The sequence below is a fragment of the Peromyscus leucopus genome, chromosome X (genome assembly GCF_004664715.2).
Source record: "Peromyscus leucopus breed LL Stock chromosome X, UCI_PerLeu_2.1, whole genome shotgun sequence".
Taxonomy (NCBI): Eukaryota; Metazoa; Chordata; class Mammalia; order Rodentia; family Cricetidae; genus Peromyscus; species Peromyscus leucopus.
The window spans coordinates 126,118,015-126,140,584 of NC_051083.1; the positions used below are offsets into that span (position 1 = coordinate 126,118,015).

Here is a 22,570-nt window from a genome sequence, read left to right on the forward strand (position 1 = left end):
ATCCTTCATGGATTTCTTACAAAGGCTGTCTTTAGCAGTAAATAGAATGGTACCAGATTCAGAGGCTAAACAGATAATAATTGAATCTTTAGCTTTTGAGAATGTGAATGCAGCATGCAAAAGAATAATCAGGCTATTAAAGGCAAGATCTGCACCCTTAGAGGATTGGATCAGAAACACAATGTTGAGTCTCATGACCATGATGGTATGTGGATAGGAGAAGCAATTTCAAAAGGTTTGAGGAATGTCAGATGTTTTGGGTGTGGAAAACAAGGATATTTGAAAAGGGAGTGTAAATAGGGCATGCCTAGAAAGAATGTTTATTCCAGGAACAATGGCAACAGAATGACCCTCCCTTCTGGATTATGTAGAAAGTGTAGTAATGGTAAACAATGGACCAACAAATGTAGATCAACAAGGGATAGACAAGGTAATCCTTTGCCTCTGTCCTCAGAAAACTACCAGAGGGGCCTCATGCAGTCCCACACAGCAAATCCAGTTCAGACCTTTCCTGCTATCATAGAAGAAACCCCTACTCAGAGCAATTAAATAACAAAATGCCTATTGGAATAAACCAGAATGCTCAGCATGATAGAACAGCTGAGGCAGAGAGAATAGAAAATTCAGGAGAAATCATAAAGAAAATTTTTGACAAACTTCTATAAATGAACAAAGACCAAAATTAAAAATACAAATAAATGACCTTTTCTTGGACAGTTTAGTAGACATAGCTGCAGATGTGACAATAATTGCAACAGAATTTTGGCATCCAAATTGGCCTCTTGAGGAGGTAAATGTTCACTATTAGGGACTGGAACATAATCTCAAGTGAAACAGAGTGCAAGATGCCTTGAATGTATAGGTCCAAAACAACAAAGAAGAAATTTAAAGCCATATGTGGCTAAGATAGCTATGAATTTATGGGGTTGTGATCTAATACAACAATGGAATACTCAGATTAACATTCCTCCATAAATCATAAACTAACACGTATTTCTGAGCAAAAGTATTATAAGGTATTTTTCTAAAGAGTGGTCACCAGCCATCCAGAGTGTAAAAGAACAGGGCACAACAACTGATGATCTTTCAAAGACACCAACAGCTCTACCTTTAAAATGGTTAATAGACAAGCTTGTATGGGTTCAGCAATGGCCTTAACAACAGAGAAACTGCAGGCCTTAGAAGAGCTGGTACAAGAGCAGTTCAATGCTCCGTATACTGAAGAATCAACCAACCATTGGAATTCTCCTGTATTTGTTATTAAAAATAAAGCTGATAAATTGAGAATGGTAATAGACCTAAGAGCAATTAACAAAGTAATTCAGCCAATGGGCTCTCTACAATCTGGAATTTCTTTGCCTACTCTGTTACCTAAATAATGACCCCTTACTGTTACCAATTTAAAAGACTGTTTCTTTTCAATATCCTTACAAGAAAAAGACAGAGAAAGATTTACCTTCATGGTGCCTACTTATAATAATTCTCAACCATTTAAGAGATATTAATGGAGGTCCTCCCACAGGGAATGTTGAATAGCCCAACCCTGTGCCAATATTTTGTACAGGAGCCATTGGAAGTAATATGTAAAAAAACTTCCTAAAACTAGCTGAGTGGTGGTGGTGCATTCCTTTAATCGCAGCACTTGGGAGACAGAGGCCGGCAGATCTCTGTGAGTTTGAGGCCAGCCTGGTCTACAGAGTGAGTTCCAGGAAAGGCACAAAGCTACACAGAGAAACCCTGTCTCAAAAAACCAAAAACAAAAAAAAAATTCCTAAATCTATGCTTTATCATTATATGGATGATATTTTACTAAGTGACTCAAATGCAGATACATTAGAAAGCATGTTTGAAGAAGTAAAGAAAATTTTGCCTTGTTGGTGATTACAAATTGCTCCTGAAGAGATACAAAGAGGAGATTCTATTAATTATTTGGCATATAAAATAGGTCTACAAAAAAGTTAGATCCCAAAATGTGCAAATTAGGAGAGATCAATTAGGACTCTAAATGACTTTCAAAGATTATTTGGAGACATTTCCTATGTACAAACCATTGCTGGGGTTTAAAATGATGAAATGGATAATTTGTTCAAAACCTTAGAAGTTGACAAATACTTAAAAAGTTCAAGAGAATTTTCACCTGAAGCTGAGAAAGAATTGGCCTTGGTTGAAAAGAAAGTACAGGAAGAACATGGATTGTGTGGATGCAAAGCTCAGTTGCATTTTGGTTATTTTACCCCCTAGGCATACTCCTACAGGAATTTTAATGCATAGGGAAGATATTATATTGGAATGGATATTTTTACCAAGTAAACAGAGTAAAAAATTAAAAATTTATGTGGAAAAGATCTCTGACTTGATTTTAAAAGGAAAATCAAGATTTTGTCAGTTATCAGGAATAGAACCAGCAGGAATTGATATACATTTAACTAAGGAGGACAATGAAAAATTATGGGTAGAAAGTGAACCTTGGACAAGAGCTTGCGGTAATTTTTTTGGGTAAATTAACAGCAAATATTCCAAAAGCAATAGAATTGACCTTATAAAGAGAGCTTATTGGATTTTGCCTCGAATTGTATGGGAAACACACATATCTGGAGCTAGTACATTTTATACAGATGCAAACAAACAAGGAAAAGCAGGTTACAAATCAAAAAATTTAAGGAAAGTGGTTCAAAGTCCTTATAATTTGGTTCAAAAATAGAAATTGTATGCTATTCTGTTGGTAGTAATGGATTTTTCAGAACCTCTCAAAATAGTTACTGCTTCTCAGTATGCTGAAAGTGTGATCTTACATATTGAGACTGCAGAATTTATCCCTGATGAGTCAGAATTAACTTCACTATTTATTCGGTTACAAGATATAATCAGGAATATGAAGCATGCCTTATATGTAACTCACATCTGATCCCATACAGGTATGCCAGGTCCTCTAGCACAAGGTAATGATGAGATTGATAAACTATTGATAGGAAATGTGCTGGAGGCCTCAGAATTCCATAAAAAAATGATGTCAATAGTAAAGGTTTAAAAAGGGATTTTTCCATAACCTGGAAACAAGCCAAGGAAATTGTAAGGAAATGTCCTATTTGTTCATTTTACAATCAGAATCCATTACCAGCAGGATGTAACTCAAAGGGTACTCAGAGGAATGAAATCTGGCAGATAGATGTGTTTCACTTTGCAGAATTTGGAAAATTGAAATGTATACACCATACAATTGATATTTATTCAGGATTTCAATGGGCAACTGATTTGAGTTCTGAAAACTGATTCTATAACCACGCATTTGTTAGAAGTTATAGCCATCATGGGTATATCCACACAAATTAAAACTGACAATGTTCCAGCATATGTCTTTGGTAAAAATGAAACAGTTTTTTTGCTTATTATAATATAAAACATATTACAGGTATATCACATAATCCTACAGGCCAAGCAGTTATAGAAAGATCAAACTGAACTTTAAAGTATATGCTAAATAAATAAAAAGAGGTAACAAAAATACCCAGAAATAGATTACATAATGCTCTATTAACTTTGAATTTTCTCAGTGCTAATGAGAAAGGAACAATAGCTACAGAGAGACGTTGGATGATAGAAAAAAATTACAGAATTATATCAGCCAATATACTTTAAAGGTGTGCTGACATCAGAATGGAAACAGGGATATGTGTTACATTGGGGATGGGATTTTGCTTTTGTTTCTACAGAAGAAGATAAACTGTGGATACCATCAATATTGATAAAGGTTCGATATGAACAAGAGAGACCTCTTAATTAAAAGTGGTGATAGTTCATCAACCAGCATGACCATTCAATTTAAACTAATTTATATCACTAATAAATACTTTTCATTTAATCAGATATAACTTTCCAAAAGGGAACCTCCGCAATGTTAGGCTTGAGGAAGGTATTTGTTTTTGTCATTCAGGAGAATGAAGGCTAAGTAAACTGAAGAACATTGGACAAATGAGACATCTGAAGAAAACGGACAAATCATCTAAAAAAAGTGTCCCAAGAAAAGGAGTAAATTGTTTTATTGGTATACTATCTATACAATTTCATAAGTCTTCCTTAATGTTTGTTTCTGCTCTTCTCTAAAGACACTTAACACAAATGGTCTTTTTGCAGTCCAGTTCAATTAAAAATTAAACCTGGCTTTGGAGTTGGAGAATGGCTCTCTCCTTCTCTAAAACCAAGTTTGTTGTTAAAATGAAAATAAAAAATGTCTATATCATGCTAGAAGAAAAAGCCATCTTCTGATGTGGGACAGAAGAAAATGAAAAAAAAATAAGGGACTATTCTATTGCCACTAATCTCAATTCTTTGGTTCTATTTTTATTCTTTAAACCATTCTTAAGTTATGAGTTTTATATCAAAATTTATAAGATATATATCAAACTTTTGTTATATTAATGGTCATATAGAGTACTAACTAATTCTAGAAAAAAGGCTTTTTGCTGCTTATACATGTTTTTGTTTTGGATTCCCTACTAGTTTTCTGCAGGGAATTGTGACAAGGACTAACAGTGAATTTGAAGCCTCCAGAAAGATCATGGGGCCCCACAACAACGATTCCACATGGACAATAACAATACCACTAAGCTGGCAAACATCACCCAAAGATCAACATTCAACTACAAACTGCTCAGAACAATTTTGAGATGGCTAGCTGAGATGATCCAGTTTCATAGTATACTTGAACAAGAACTTGAGATAAGCCCTGAATTTTGGCATTATACAGAGACTAGACAACAAATGATATAGCTACCTTTCCTAGAACTTGACAATTAACCCAAAAATTTTCTTTTCAAAATAACCTAAAGATGCCTTCGCCCACAAACAGCAGAAAGCATTTTTAAGACCAAGACACCTACATTCCCAAAGAGGTGGTTTGGGGTGGGTGGTTTTAGACTTTCTATGGGTTTTGGGTTTGGGATAATTTTCATTGTTTAGGAGGGTTGGTTACAAGTTGTTGTTGTTAATGCTTAGGAAAAAGGCTAAACAAAGGGGATTAGATTTAAGGTTCTTGTTTGGAAAAAAAGATAAATAAAAATGATAGAATATAGGGTAGATTATTGAATCTACTCTAAAAAAGAAAAAAGTTTATAGATATGATATAGATAAAAATACATTATTGAATCTACTTTCAAAAGACAATTACTACTTTTAAATACTTTACATTGGATTGGATTTTTATAGATTGTATACAAATTATATATATTGAGATTGATATTGTTATAAAATGCTGTATGTTATATTTCTAATCTTGTTCAGGATATTGTACTTATACAGTTCATTTAACAATGTAATACAATTAGCTAATACTTGAATGTTATTATTACCAACTATTAGGACATAAATAAATGAAAGTTAGCAGCTAGACATTACAATCGAACTTGTAGTCATATTAGGTATGTTTTCAAGGCTAAGAAGAGATATATTTTAGATAGACAAGTCATCTTCAAACCCTTCAGAGATCTGCAGAAGACAGCATTTAAAATGTTTTAATAGCTTAGTTTTTTTTTCTTTTTTTATGACTATAAGACATGTTGGCTCCTGGCAGCACCAATCTACTTCAGAGAAGATATGGGCATTGAAGAAACTCTATATGGAGTTAATTTTCATTGTGGCAAATGTTAGCCACTGGGCAGTAAAGTGTCCTTTTATCAACTACTGACAGTATGCTATCCAAAATGGACAGACAGGACACAAAACAAAAGACTACCAATTATTGCCAAGACAAGTGCGGTTGTGGGTTTAGCAACAGGCATCCTCTGAGGCCAGGACAATATGGCACCATCTCTGAAGTGGCCTTTGCAATCCAGAAAAGGTACAGTGCCCCTTTCTTCAAAGGCAGCTGAACTGGCAAAGGACCAATGGCTTCTGGTGTGCAGTGGAAGAGTAGCTGAAACAGTTATTCTTGAAAGAGTAACTAGGCTTACAGAGTCTAACCTCTCAATAGTAGACTGGCATTTAATAATAGAGATGAAGCCACCCACAATCCAAGGAGAATGGGATGTGAAGAAGAACAGGATGCCAAGATGAAGCCATCCACAATCCAAGAAGAATGGACAGCCAAATTCTAAAAACATCAACAATTTCCAGAATTTAATATCCTGAATCATGACAGGACACTAGTGGAATTCAGGTTTATCTGGTACATGGACTAATTGCACCGAATGTTAAATCGAACTATAGGCCTTGTGTACATTCCACTTCACAAATGAATCTGTTAGATACACTAAGCCTATAGGCTGAAGATGATGCCTCAACGTTGCAGAGAAAACTTGGTTGACTGTCCAGGCAGCCGGCTGTTTCTGTCAACTGATATTTTTTGGAAGCCACTTCTTTGTACTTCCTGTTTTACTAGGTCATATTATTTTCTTCTTGGGGCTCTGAGGGAGTTGAAGATTAGATAGCTATAGTTATAGTTAGTTGAAGATTAGATATTTATACTTATAGTTTTCCTTGTTAAGAATTTCAGAAAAGAAACTCACTAAAGAGGTGTAAAGTGTATGAATTTGAAAGATATTATAAGATAGTTTTCTGTTGGTAATACAAGTTAGGATAGAAAGTGAATTAGGTACATTTTGGGCTTAATAGGATAGATAATGGAATATTTTCTCTGAGTTTGTCAAGTGCAATTGGATTAGACATTGTTGAGGTATTTATTACTTGTAAATATTGTGTATAGTTTTTCTTATATTAGCTATAACTTTTTTATTCTTATTAGAAAAAAGGGGAAATGTGATGATATTTTTTTGTGCTGAAATGTGATATTTTATTGTATGTTAATAAATAAAGTTTGCCTGGAGATCGGAGGTCATAGTTATCCATAAACAGAAGTCAGGTGGTGGTAGCACATGCCCTTAATCTGATCACATGGCAGTCAGAGTCTCTGTGTGTTCAAGGACACAACCAAGCCTGGTGACACATGCCTTTAATCCCAGTACCAACCATAGAGACCTGGAGGTCTGTATAGACAGGTAGTGACAAGGATGAAGTGTCTGGGCTTAGAGCCAATGAGAAGGCAGAATAGGAAGGCAATAAAGGCACAGGTTAGAAAGGAAGAATCTCGCTTGGGAAGCTACAGCCAGGTTGCAAACTAAGGTTACTTGGCAGCTATTTCTCTGATCTCTACAGCTTATACCTCTGTATTTGGCTCTGTGTTTCTTATTTAATAAGGCTGTTTAGAAATTCATCTACAGGTTTCAGGTTTAGAGGATCACTTAAATCTTTTCAAGAAAGCTCTAGCTTTCTAATACATGGTGTGTTACAGGAAATAAGGACGTTGAATATTTTTACTGAAACTTCCTTTACAATTCACTTTCTGTTCATGTCTTGCGTGTATTTAATCCTTCAAATTGCTAAGAAAGCAACCAAAAATCTTTTTCTCTGAAATTGCATTGTGTTAACAGAACAGGAATATTATTGAATGTAAAAAATGAAATTAAAGAAATCTTACCTCATTTTTGAGAGCATTTGACAGAATATCATGTGCTGTGCAATTTAAATAGCCAAATAGAATATGCAGATTTTAAACAAAGCAAATTTTTGAGCTGCAAACTGCAGACAATGGTTGTAAAAAGTGCTTAATTATATCTTTACTTAACTCATTCTATTTCTAAAGCTCCAATACTGTTACTGGAATTATCCAACATCACAAATTTATGTCTACTTTGACAAACAACACTCTAGTCAATGTGCAAGTTTTAAAACTAGTATTTACTATCCTTTGTTAACAAAATACATTGTTTCAAATAGCTATTTATGTATGTGTGTATGTATTTTAATGAAAAACACTATTTTGTATTTTTATCTTGCCAAGAGATGCTTCACTGAGAGATATCTTTAATGAATTCACTCAAGTCAATAGTGTGGTCTTCAGTTGCAATGTCAGACATGGTCTAGTTTCTACACTGTCTTAGGTGTTCCTTTTGATTTTTTACGTGAGTGTGTGTGTGTAATATTAACACAAACAATTAACATACAATATGTTAATATTTTGTATATATTAATATTTTCAGACAAGTCTATGGATCTGTGAATCACATCTAATTTCAAACCATTCCCATTAAAATCTTTCATTTGACTCACTGTCTTCTGATTTTATTACATCTCATACTGCAACAACAGTTTACTTTCCCAATATACTTGTCTCATTTGCTACTCTATGGATGTGAAGAGAAACTGTGATCAAGTAATTTATAGAAAAATACATTTAACTGAAGGCTTGCTTACAATTTTGCAGGGTGAGTCCATGACAATTGTGACAGAGAAAATGGCAAGCATGGTACTGGAGCAAGAGCTGAGATCTTATATTTGATCTACAAGCAGAAGGCAGACAGACATGCTGGGCCTCACATGGGGTTTTGAAACCCTAAAGTCCATACCAGTGACATACCTCTTCCAGCAAGGTAACATTTTCTAACCCTTCTGAAATAGTCCACCAATTGGGAACCAAACACTTAAAACAGGAGCCTCTGTGTATCATTTTCATTAAAAACAGCACAATACCTTTCTCAGGGTAGAGGATAATGTTCTCCAGAAGGAAGTTTCTTGAAAATAAGTTCTTTATGTACTAATGGAGGAAAAATGAGGAAGCACAAACTAAAGTACATGTGGAAATCCGTATGTATATGAGCATTTCTTTTAATCTTATTTAAAATACAATTGCCTCATTTCCCTCCTTTCTTTCCCTCTCCAGCCTCTCCTGTGATATCTTCAGCCCCTGCTATCTTCTCCCTTATTCACAAATTTTCTGGAGAAAGAAAGCAAAGTATATGAAATGTCTTCCAATTAAACCTACTTAAATCTAAATTTGTAGAATCATAAAAAAGGCACCATATGACCCTTATTTCTGAGAATTATTTTCTGGACACATTTGTACTCTTGCAAAGGTACTCCCTTATTTACTAGTGCTGGAGCTCTGTGACCTGACCTGTGTACCCAGTAGTCAAACTGTTCTCTTCTGGTCTTCATATAGTAATTAGATCCCTAGTATAGTTTTCTTGTGCATGTGTTACTGTTTTTTACAGAACCTCATTGAGTTGAATTTCAGAATGAATATTCTTCTTCCAAGGATGTAATTGTTGTCATAAATATTGTAGTGGATTAGCACACAGAAAATGTAATTGATAGTAAAAGTGTAAAATCCAATGTGAAGCTCTATGGATTCAGAATGGCTATTCTAACTGTATAGAAATTCATTGAGATGTATAGCATTTGGATCTGTCTAACTGAAATCATAGTATATTTTTTTTATTTCAAAGTTTTACAATAAATTTTTAATTAAAGAAGGTTACATTATGTACATATAGCACATTTTATCACATTATTACTCCTTCACTTTTGAAGCATAATAATACATAATTATGGGTTATGCTTTTCCTTTTCACAGTTTGCTCATTTATCTGAAATTATTTCTTGCCGTTGGGAGGTGGTTGGGAAATTTACTCATTAAGTAAAATATTTTTCATACAAGCATGAATTTTTGCATTTGCATCCCAAGCATCCTTGCTAAACAAAACAGAAAAAATAAATAAATAAAAAACTGCATTGGCACTCATGTGAAATTTCAGCTTTGAGGAGGCAGAGACAAGAGTTTTCCTGGGGCTTGCTGAGTGAATTTTTTTTTTGTAGTACTCATCTCTAAGTTCAGTGAGAGACCTGATATAAATAGAGGAAGACACCCAACATTGATGACTAAGTTCCACAGGTATGTGCTATGTAAAATCAATTCAACACACACACACACATACACACACACACACACACACACACACACACACACACACACACACACACACACATGCACCTGCATATAAAAGTATTCTCTTTTTTGCCAAATAGTTTCTAGTTTCATGACATGGGAATGATGAAGCTGTTGATTTTTCTATTTAGTTTTGCCTTAGGTCACATAAGGCATACAATTAGCTTTTTTTTCCCTTGAATTATCTCTGTGTATTTAATAATTTTTAAATCAAACTTTTGTCAGAAGCCTGCATCAGGGTTCACAGCTAGGAAGATTGTTGATGGGAATCTCCCCCACTCAAATGCTGAGGGCTGAGCAGCAGAGAGTTTCCGGCCATGTACATCCTAATTTTAAGAATGGGTAAATTCACAAACACACTTTTAAATTAAACACCATATTTAATAATAACTGGATCAAAAAACAAGTCAATAGTGAATTTAAAAATATTAAGAAGAAATTAATGTAAACCACAAAACCTGACAAAATTTACGATATGCTACCAAATTAGTATTAAAAGGAAAGTATGTTGGGATAAATGTACCATAAAAAATAAAGAGTTAAAATAATTCTCTATAAAAATGTTTAGTCTGAGAACTCAATTGAAAACTGAAAAAAAATGCAGATTTATAAAAAATAATATGAAGCATGTGATTATAGTAATAAAGGAGACTGATTAAATAGAAATACACTATTTTAATTTCTACAGCAAATATGAAGTTTTACAAGACAAATTAATGACAAAATGTGAAAGCTTATATTAGTTCATCCTTTACAATTAATGAAAATGAATAAAACAAGCAAATTATTGAAATCCAGTAAACTTTGATAAGCAAAATAAAAATAAAAATGCACAATAACACTCAAACTGGAAGACTAATTATCACACATGAATATGCATTTCACTACTGATTTACAAAGTGTGAAATAGCTTTTTATATTTATTGGAGAAATTCTAAACTACACGCTTGTTTGCTTGTTGCAGAAAATCTACACTGCAGAAGAAAATGTTGAGTTCTCTGTTAATTTTCATTGACATCCAATATGGAGAGTACAAAATCTTTATTTAGAGGATCCCAGATGGTACAAAAGCTCCGTGTGGAATAAGTCACAGCTAAAACTTACAATCCTTTAGCATCATTTTATATACTAGCTTAGTCACTTCTAGGCCCTGAACTTAATGGACTAAAATTTATGAAACTAAAAAAAAAGGGGGGGGGGGGCTATTGATTGCCTGTGTTTTCATTTGGTTTACAAAAAAGTAACAGTAATCTATTTTATGGTGAATTGTACTCACTCTTAAGGGGAAATATGCATACAGATGTTTTAGTCTTGACTTGGCAACAGAAGACTGATACATTAAGTACCTTGAACAGCTTAAACCTATAATTTTATGGATAGAACTGATGATTTATAACACTATGGATAAACAAGCAAAATGTCTTAAGAGCAAATTGCTTTCAGAAGGACTGACAAGAACTTGGCTCTTTTCCAGTATCTAAAGATCTTCATCATTTGTAAGAGAAAGAAACTGATGGCATATCATTAGGCTCAGTTAAAACCCACATTTAAATGCTGGAATAGAATGTGTAGAATATTTTTCAGAGCTTAATGAAAGCAGAGATTAGAATTGGAATCTATCTCTGACATTTTTCAAGTTGAAATATCCATCCTACCAGCTGTTGAGTGTAATGTGCATGTCAACTTCACATCTAATGGTGCACTGATGATAGTTTTTATTGAGACATCTCTCCATTATTCCTGGGTCCCCATTTTGTCTTAATATCACAATCCATCTGAAAGAGCCATCGAATATTACCACTACTACTAGCAACCTATAATTTTAGCCTAGTATTTTCTAATTTTAAATACATAATGAGTAAGAAAGAAAACCATCCAAGTAGCTGTCGGTTGATAATTCAGATAGATGTCATGGTAGAAGAGCCACATTTGTGGAGCAAAAAGTCAAATGAGTGTTATTTATTTTGCAAAAGAAATATAAATAATCAGAACTGATTCGTTTAACTGTCATGATATATGCCGTGAACAAATGTAACAAGGAAAAAAAGAAAAAAAAAACTATAGAAACAAGGTTTGGTGTGATTTTTAATAAATAGTTACAATCATTGAATAAGAATCTTGCAGTAGACATTAAGACTTAATATTGACCTAAGGTCAAATGAGTAGACTGGCAGGATACATTGTAAATCTATGAGGTGGAATGAAGATGAAATGAAAGATAAGGATCAAAATAAGTACTTTCTGTATAACCATTATAGGATGTTTTTTTTTTTCTTTTACCATTACTGGTAATATGAAACACAGAGCAAGTTTTTTTTTTAACAGAAAGAACATTTTATTTCATTGTGTTAAGAGTCTGGAGTCTGTGAAAATCTGACAGGAAAATGCATACAAGCAATAGGGAGTAATTACATGAGGTTGAAGACTAGAAACATGATTTAGGTTGGAGACTAAGATTTAAAGGGATCAGAATATTTTTGATAATAGAAACTGTGGGCTTCATTACACCACTCAGGAAACATATCATTACTGCAGACTTCTAAAGAACAGCACAATTATTAGTACCATATATTAATATCAAGACAATATGGTGTCAAAGAAATCAAAAGACAAGAATGAGTACAAAATCAACTTACTAAAGTGTTTCTGGGTAGCAGAGGCATAAGAAAATTAAATTACTAATAAAATATAATTGGTACAAAGACGTTTTAAGAAGTATTATTGCAGTAATCAGAGAATGTCAGAATTAACTTGGTTAATGAATGAATGGCAAAGATGATGAGCCATTGAATGCAAACAATTTTTTTCTAGAGAGTAATGGTGTGCATAAAATTATGATCTAATGGAACAGTGAAATACAAAGAAAAAAAAAATCATGTAAATCTATGTGGTAGTTTGCATAAGAGTGTACCCATAGGCTTATGTATTTGAATGCTTAGTTAATAGGGAATGACACTGTTTGAAACAGATTGGGGGTGGCCTTGTTGGAGTAGGTGTCACCTTATTAGAGGAAATGTGTTACTGGGGCTAGGCCTCTAAGTTTCAAAAGCTCATGCCAGTCCCAGTTTTTCACTCTGTCTCTGTCTCTCTGTCTATCTATCTGTCTGTCTCTCTTTCTCCTCTGCCTTTCTGCCTATGCATCAAGATACAGCTTTCAGTGATGTCTCCTCCAGCAGCCTCTCACCATGTTCCCTGCCATGATAATAGTGGACTAAGCCTGTGAAACTGTAAGCAAGCCCCCCCAATTAAATGCTTTTCTCTTAAAGGAGTTGCTGTGGTCACAGTGTCTCTTTACAGAAATAGTGACTAAGATATTTCATAATGTAAAGTTGCAGATCAAACAATTAAGTAAAGGAAAAATGATTGTAATACAAGAATTAATTGAAAGGCAAGAGGGTATGGAATTTTCAACACAATATGAGCAATCTTTATTAGATTGGAGAAGGTATGCCTCTTCAAATCTACCTGGAAGAAATGAGGCAAAATGACTATGGACATTGGAATGTTGTAACTGAAGTTTTCCTGGTCTTGCCTGGCCCACAGTGAAGACAAATCTCTCTCACCTGCCAGTCCTGCAGCTGCTTGAACCCAAGCAAACACACAGAGACTTATATTACTTATAAACTGTATGGCCATGGCAGGTTTCTTATTATCTAGTTCTTATATCTTAAATTAACCCATTTCTATTAATCTATAAGTTATCATGTGACTTGTGGCTTACTGGTATCTTACAACATGCTTCTCCTCATGGCGGCTGGCAGCGTCTCTTGCCTCAGCCTTCCACTTCCCAGAATTCTTCTCTCTTCTTGTCCTGCCTATACTGCCTGCCTGGCTACTGGCCAATCAGTACTTTATTTATCAATCCATTATCCACAGAAGTATAAAGGATATGAATTTGATCATTGCAACCTTAGTAGAATCATTATTTAACATTAGAGAATAAGTTGAGAGCACAATGATTATCTATGGACTATTACCATCACCCAAATTTTGTTGTTGCTTTTCTGTTTGGTGACAAAAGCAGGGGAGTAAAACATGCTTGTCTAAGAATAGGATATTTTTAAAAGTATGTGACAAGAATAGAATAGAATAGAATAGAATAGAATAGAATAGAATAGAATAGAATAGAATAGAATAGAACAGTAGTTCAATAGGTGCTCTATATGATATTACTAAGAAAAAATATAACTGAAAATAGTAAGTTTGTTGGTAGAAAAGAAATGATTTGAAGATTTTACAAATTTAAAATCCAATAGTAGAACAAATAATCATTAATGAGACAGGGATTATTTATTATAGATACAAACTGTAAGAGGTAATAGAGGCACAGAGAGAATTAATAAGTGAATTTAGATCACAAATACAAAGAGCTTAATTTGGGTTTTAAAACCAGATCTTCCTTAAAAACTCATGCTCTCCATTTATGCTGTCTTGCATATGAAGACAGTTCTGCTTGGTTTGTTATATGTACTCATTCACTTCATGAAATTTGTTTTTAGCTTATAATTTTCCTGCAGTGTGATTGTGCTGTCTCTGGATGTATTTGCAAGTTTCCTTATAAAAGAATGGGAGATTTCCAGAATTATGTAATGAAGGTTAGATTAAAATAGAGTTAAAATGATAGTCCACATAGCCTTTAAAAATGAAGGATAGGACTAATAGAAATAAGACTTTGAGGTATATATTAAGATTTGAAGTTCCCATGGATTAAAGCCCATGGATAGAAAGAATAAAGGAGAAAACTGAAAGTGTTGTTGACAACTGGAATGACTTAAAGGTTGTCTACTTCTGAATACTGTTCATGATATTTGATTCTATATGTTGGTTGAAGGAGACAGTAGAAGAAATGCACAGGAAACCAAGAAAATGAAACATCATAGTACTGAAAAGACTATCCAAATTGGCACCAAAATTGCATAGGATAATTCAAAGCCTTAAGGTAAATATAGAGCCTGAAAACAAGGCTTTAATATATTACTTGGGAATGTGACAAGAAGAAAGAAAAATTGATCTAGGCAAAAGACATCATCCTCAAAAGGGGCAATATGTTTTTAAAAGTGAAATATGGAGTAATGATATTCTGAAGGTGCTTTTGTGAACCTAGTAGATCGTCGATTTCCACCTTAAAATATGAAAGATGTTGTGATATCAATATCTGCAGAATTATTTAATCTTTTAGAGAAATGACAGTATGCTTCTTGAAAATGTGATTTTATATTGGAGCTAAAGTTTCTTTTAGTGATGACTTATAATTAATGATACAGAAATGCAATATGCTTTCAGGATTCTTTGGTTGCTTATAGTTAATTTTTGAGTGTGTGTACATGTGTAGGTTTGAGACCACCTTGCCTTTACTCTATACATTTTAACATATCTATTGTTTTTGTTTAGCTTATATATAGGCCATAATGTTGGTGAGACTTTATGGATATAGCTTTTGGCATTTCTAGGATACACAATCTCCCAGCAATCTCCTTATTCCTCTGGCTCTTACAGTCTTCCTGCCCCCTCTTTTACTGTCATCCCTGAGTCTTATGTGCAGGAGTATTGTAGATATATCTTTTGGGACTGGACCCATAACTACATTTTGACTGGTTGTGGGTTTCTGTAAAACCCCCTTCTCTTAAAAATTAACTTTCCTTAGTACAGGGTGAGGACTAAACTTATTTGCAGTTATAAAGAGAAATGTTTAGAATGTGTTTAGGATAGGCACTGGTTTAATAAATAGTAGTTTCTGGTTTTCTTTCAAGGTCCATGACCTCAGTAGTATTGGGTTGTTGGCTATGTTTCCTGTACTAGACATGCTTTCTCTCTTGTTGAATGGTTTTTTAAGTACAATTAGAGAGCTTTTTGTTACTACTAAGGTAAACATGCCACTACTACAGCTTTAGGCTTATTGTGCCATACTGATCTTTGCTGTAGTTAATAGGAAGGATCATAGCTGGGTAGGACTTCCGGTTGCTTCTCTTCTTTACACCTCCTCATAGAGGAGTTTTAATTTTTTTTTGACTTTTTATTGAAAATTCACACAATATATGTTGATTATAGTATTCCCTCCCTCATAGAGAAGAGGTTTTCAAATCAGTTCCAGCTCAAGGGCCTCTAGGCTCTGGATCTGATTTGCATGGTAGCTTCAGTAATAGGGATTAACAATCTACTTATGAGGTAGGGGAAACCAAGGGCAATAGCAGTAGCCTGAAATGTTTTGGGAGTCTCTTCTCCAATCCTGACCAACAACTCAGAAAAGGATTTCTCATGCTGGTAATGTTTTTGTTATATGATGATTATATATATATCTTGGAGGGAGCATTGTCAGTCCAAATGGTAAAATTTAATTAAAACCATGTGTGTATATTTATATACCAACTTACATGTATTGTATGTATTTTTAATTGTATGATTCCTCATGATTTTTTCAGACTTTTTTACTGTTATTTTACCCTAGACCTTATATTGTATTTATACCTTCCCCATTCACTAATTAGAGCCCCTTTCCAGTTTTCTCATTTCCCCCACTAGATCACTTGTACTTTGATATATGCCTCTCTATTGCTTTGAATCTCTGATGAAAGAGAATATAGGTAATGTTTGTCTTTCTGGGTCTGAGTCACTTCACTCAATATGATAGTTCTAGTCCCAACTATTTACCTAAACATGTCATGATTTCATTTCTCTTTACAGCTGACTAGTATTTCAGTTTATATGTGTCTCATTTTATTGTCAATTCATCACTTGAAAGATGTTTATGTTGTTTACATTTCCTGCTATTGTGAATAGAGCAACATCCACCATTGCTGAGTATCTTTGGAGTAGGATGTTGATTCCTTTGGAGAGGCTTCAGCCAGACACGAAGAACTACAGACAATGGAGGGATTGTTAAGAGCAGGGCAATTAGTCTTTCCCAGAGAAGAGAGTACCAATTGGTTACCTAATACCAATGGTCAGATCTGAACACTCATTTAAGTAACTTCATTCAGACTGATTGGGATTCACCTCTTATATAATGGAGGGTGTGCTACCTAGTTTTATACTACCTTGACATAAGGTAGAGTCATCTGAGAGAAGGGAATCTCAATTGAGAAAATGCTTCTATAACTTCAGGCTGTAGGTAAAACTTTAGGGCATTCTCTTAATTACTTACTGACTGATGTTGGAGAGCCAAGTACAAGGTAAATGGTACCAACCCTGGACTGGTGGTCTTTGATGGTATAAAATAGCAGTCTGAGAAAGACATGAGATGCAAACTAATAATCAACACTCCTCCATGACCTCTGAATCAGTTCCTGCCTCCAGGTCTCTGCCTTTTTGAGTTTCTGACCTGACTGCATTTGATGACAAACTGTGATATGGAAGAATAAGTGAAATAAGCACTTTCCTTCACAAATTGCTTTCCTTAATTGTGTTTCATCACAGCAACTAAAACCCTAAGTTACACAGAGTAGTATATGGGAAGATTTGGATAGAGGAATAGGAAGAGAGAAATGATATAATCATATTATAATCTCAAAAATAAAGGAAATAACTAAAATATAATTTGGGGAATTGTTACTTTTACAACAACACAACCTGTCTAGGTAGCTAGCAAGTAAGTTAAGGAACTGAGACTAAGATAATCAGAAGATTCACAAAATCAGATCTTTTCTGGTATTCTAGAAAAATTCAGAATAGGCAGTAAAAATAGAGTGAAGCATATTAGTATCAAGCAATTATAAGTCCTACCCAGATGTAAAGCCTCAGCAATGACCAGGATCACATGATAACCACAAGGGTACAATGGTGTCATTTAAATCTTGGATTAATCAACAATCTAATTGGACTTAAAGTCTGGTCAATAAGAAGAAATTCATGGCTAGTAGTCTAAATTTTAACAACTACTTGTGGATAGTGAAGTCATGGACCCTAGAGTAGAATATACTACTGCCATATTCTAAAACTAGTGTAATTTCTAACTGCAATCTAAATGCTTAGCCTAATATGCATGCATAAGTATAGCTTTTACCCATAATCAGGAAGTTTCTTTTTGCAACAGATTGTGACCATTACAGAAAGCTACAACTGGTTAAAATGCAGAGAAGAATTGACAATAGAGTTCTCAACCCCCAATTTATATGTCTACAACACAACCTCTATACCTAAAGTTGAAGTAACATTATGGAAGAAGGAGTGGGAAATTTATAAAAGTCAGATGATCAGGACACATACTGTAACACAGTGTCTTCTATATATTCTAGGGGAAACTACACTCATGAAATCTTAACAATATGCATGCCTATACAAGGCCAGAACAATGACACCAGTTGACAGGCCAATATGGATAGGATAATTTCACAGTGCCAAACATCTAGTTGAAGAGATACTGGCGATTAATGGTGGCTGACAGAGGAACAGTCTTCCTCAGTGATGAGTTCGTTAATTGGTTATCTAATACCATGTGGTCAGCTATATATATATATATATATATATATATATATATATATATATATATATATACACACACACACAAACAAAATGGCCTCTGCAGGTTGTATTTATATATACACTTATGCACATTCATGTTCATGGGTGTGTATGTTTATGTAAAATAATAAAGAAGGAGAGGTCATAAATGTGACAGATAGTTGAGGTTCATGGGAGGAATTATAATGGAGAAAAGTAAAAATGATGTAAAGTGTTCAGGTATAAATTCTCAAAATTTTTTAAATGCAAACAAACAAAACACAATTTATTTGTTTTTATTTAGGTGTATGTGTGTATGCCTGTGTGAGATTATGTGCACCACATTCATGAGCGTGTCCAAGGAAGCCAAAAAGGACATTGGATCACCTTGGAATTTGTGGAAGTTGTAAGCCACTGAATGTGGCTGCTGAGAAACAAACACTGGCTCATTGGAAGAGCACTAATCACTCTTTAATAGGTAAGACATCTGCTCAACATCATAACAAACATTTTCTAAATAGAACAATAAATGGGCCAACCATTAATTGGAAGATTAATAAAATTTGATCCAAATAAATTTACTATATTTTTTTTCAACAAGAACTATATTTAAGAGAGTAGAAAGGCAAGCTACAGATTGGAAAAGGAATATATAAAGCACATATTAGATAAAGAATACAACATGTATAAAGAATTCATAAAAATCAGTAATGAATGCAAATAGCTCAATAAAATGGACAGAATTTTTGAACAGGCACTCCATAAAACAGAATAGGCAAACAGTAAGTACATATAGATATATACAATATTATTACTTATTATCAAAATTAAAAGTAAAGCTGCAATAAGATACTGTTATATACCTACTTGAATAGTTAAAATTAAAATAAGTAGCAATAATAATTATTGGCAGGAATGTAGAATGATTAGAACTGCCATATGTTCCTGGTGCTTATGCAAAGTAGTTGAGACTCTTTAGAAATTAGTTTGGCAGTAAACCTATATCTTGTGACCCAGCAATCATATCCTGAGCACATGTCAAATAGAAATGATTATATATTTCTATGGTCTACCAAAAGATATAATCAACAAATTTAACATATTTATTCATGACAGTTTTATTCAGATAGCTACACACTGAAATAAACCAGTTGTATATCAACAATAAAATGTGTAAATAATTGTAAATTTATAAAATACACCAGTCTATCGCAAGAAGAGGAACAAAGCTATTATAATACATGGTGTTAGGACTGAAGAGGGCTCAGTGGTTAGTAGCACTTCTTAACATATATATAAATCAGAGTATGGATTGCTTTTGCAAACGTTTAGAGGAGATAGGGGTGACTGAGAGGGTACATGAGGCAACCTTCTAGGGTGCCAGGAGTACTCTGTCTGTTGAGCTAATTGTTGGTTACAGGTACATAAATATGTAAAACATTATTGAGTCATACATTGAGACGTGTTATTTACTGATTGTATTTTTCAATAAAATGTTAAGACTATACTTTCTACAGCTTATATACTTTTACCATTAGAATTCTAAGAGAATATAAATGTATGAACCTAGAAGTATTGTCAGCCTTATTCACAAGTGAGTGAATAAATAGATATTTTTGAAGTCCGAATCAAAGTAGGAAGCAAAGATATGAAATGAACTGGCTTTGATAAATTAGATATCTCTAGAATTAACATTTGCAAACTTTACATTATAACAGGTCTCTGTGGAGAAAATGTGTGGGTTCTACACCAGCAATTTTACTTTCATGGGTCTGGAATTTGGCCCGAGAATGTAAGATTTTTAAGTATATTTTTTTGTGAGGTAGGTAATCTTTGATTGGTACACTGAGAATTACAAAAAAGTGTGTGTGTGTGTGTGTGTGTGTGTGTGTGTGTGTGTGCGCGCACACAAGTTTGTGAGCATGTGTGTGCATGTGTGTGAATACAGGTCTATGTGTATCATGATGTATATTTTCCTTTTTAAAATTATGTTGTGGAGTATTATAAAGCTATCAGCAAAAAAGCAATTATACTCCAGCAATGAAGATAAAGATTTGTGATGGAATTGAGTGCTTCTTTCTCTGTAGGTCATCAATGCTAAACCAGAACATGAACCACACAGGTCAGAGCTCATAATAGACAGAAAAAGTGGCTGTAGTGATTTAGCACATTGGCAAGCACAGACACCCAAGGTCACCACAGAAAGGTATGATTCATAGTAAATAAATATTGTTAAAATGGGTTCATTGGATTGGAGTGAATGTTTAGATGGTCTTCTTCCCAGTTTTGCAAATGTGTTGAACACTGAAAGAATTCTTCAATACTACTTCAAATATATTTTAACCTTTTTTCTTTACACATCTAACATTTTAGTTTGTGTCATACTTGTGTACATGGGTAACTTGGCTTCTAACATGTAAAATCTTTGATAGTAAATGTTATGATTTATTTTTCCCAGTAATATTTTTATCTTTTATCTTTTAAAAAATAGCATATGGCATCATTCAATATACTTTTGTTTAATGAACAAATAACTGAATGCACAGAAGTAAAAATCCATGGAAATTATGGCTCTGAGCTTAAGCTTCTGGAGTCCAGTATTGATATAGTAAAATGTATGTGACTCAAGGAATGTTAAGTAAAGATAATCTTGAAAAGTTGAGAAACTCCAAAGTTTTCATTGTCTTGCATGAGACATGCTGATTCCTACAATAATCATTATAGTAATCAATGTTGTCTTCATGCATGTTGACAAACTCTCATAAAAATAAAAACTCAAGGCAGAACACATTTTTTATTGTTCTGTGGCACTGAGCATAATAACTAATCCAGGACAAAATGACTATTTCCTATGAGTAATTAATTAGGCATTAAACAACTGTGTATTGTTGGTATCAAGTGTTTTTTGTCATCAGATTTCAAAAGAACTTTTTATCTTGTTTCTGTATGGGGATAAAGAAGTTCAATAACCATGAATATTGCAAAGTGATTGTAATTAAAACTTCATGTGCTTGGCACCAAAGCATGTTTCAAAGATAGAACCAACTGTTAGTTGATTTTGTTGTAAGCTTGTACCCATGCATGTTAAGAGCTGCTTAATAAGCATTACATGTCATTGATTCTCAGCTACTTTGTGAGTAATGAAATGTCTCTCAGTTGTACAGTGGTAATATTTAAGGCAGATGAGTTTGGTGCTACATGCTTATAATCCTAGTACTTTTAACACTAAAGAAGGAAGCTAATAATGAATTAAAGACCAACAAGAGCTACATAGTAAGATTTTTGTCTTATTGGTAAGATATCCTAATATTCAAGAGAACGTCAAATCTTTTTCTGTATTCCTAATAACACTTTCATTTGGAATAAAATAAGCTTACCTGAAAGGTGGAATTAGGCAAATTTCATCATGTTGAATATTGTATTCATCAATTTTGTACCAAAATACATGACATGGAATAGTATCAATAAAGTATAGACAGAGGATCAAGTGGGCCTCAGGGGTTTGGGATTCTGTCAAAGGTGGGACATCACATATCAGTATGAGCCCAAAGCCAGAAACACAGGATCACATTTTGAGCAAGTAATCAGAGAAACTATCATCTACTCAACTGACATGTCTTTGTTCTTTCAAAAGAGTTACTACAGAGAATATAAAGACTACTGATCTCCATTTACCCAAGATGTTCAAGAAACACAGAATCAAAATTTGAGGCAACAATCAGAAAGAGAGCTCATCACCATCCTTTCTGAGAGCATGCCTCAAAATACCAAAGCAAGCAACTCTTAGAGACTTGTTTCCCAATACTACCACTTTTGGGAGAAAGGCTATGGAGAATGCTCATTTAAATCATGGAAGCAAAGAGATTGTATATATAGTACTAATGATATAGAGTTACATGGTGCTTATCTTAAGCTTCTTGTAAATTTAAGGAAAGACCACCTTTCAAGGTGTCCTTCAAGATTAGGGTGAGTGTCCTTTTGCAGAGAATAATAGGATTTTGGTGAGCAGTAACAGTGGTATGTATTATAGAATATTGTTTTAACTAGGCAAAGATGTGTTACATTTGTTTATGCTGTGGAATATTCCTTTAACTGTGTAAAAGTGTGTTATATTTTTATACTACATTTGTTTAATGATGTAAGAATTGTTGCACTTGTTTATGCTGCATTTATTTAATTATGAGATGTGTTGCATTTGTTTCAGCTTGCCTGCCTAAGGCACCTGATTATTCTAATAAAAAGATGAATGGCCAATAGCTAGGCAAAAGAGGGATAGGTGAGGCTGACAGTTGGAGAGAATAAATAGGAGGAGAAATCTACACTGCAGAAGAACAAGAAGAGAAAAAGAGAGGAGAGAAC

General features: G+C 33.9%; 1 long non-coding RNA gene across 2 annotated transcripts in view; it reads left to right on the top strand.

Moving 5' to 3' along the window:
• Positions 1 to 22,302, top strand: part of LOC114686369 — a 91,257-nt gene extending 68,955 nt beyond the window's left edge. Inside the window, exons 3-6 of one of the 2 annotated variants that reach the window (XR_005090009.1) lie at positions 18,516 to 18,689; positions 19,930 to 20,033; positions 20,299 to 20,417; positions 21,846 to 22,302. This is a non-coding gene — a long non-coding RNA (uncharacterized LOC114686369). Of the gene's footprint in view, positions 1 to 18,515; positions 18,690 to 19,929; positions 20,034 to 20,298 lie in introns of both variants that reach the window. The other variant, XR_005090008.1, reaches the window with a different exon arrangement.
• The last annotated feature ends 268 nt before the right edge of the window (positions 22,303 to 22,570 follow it).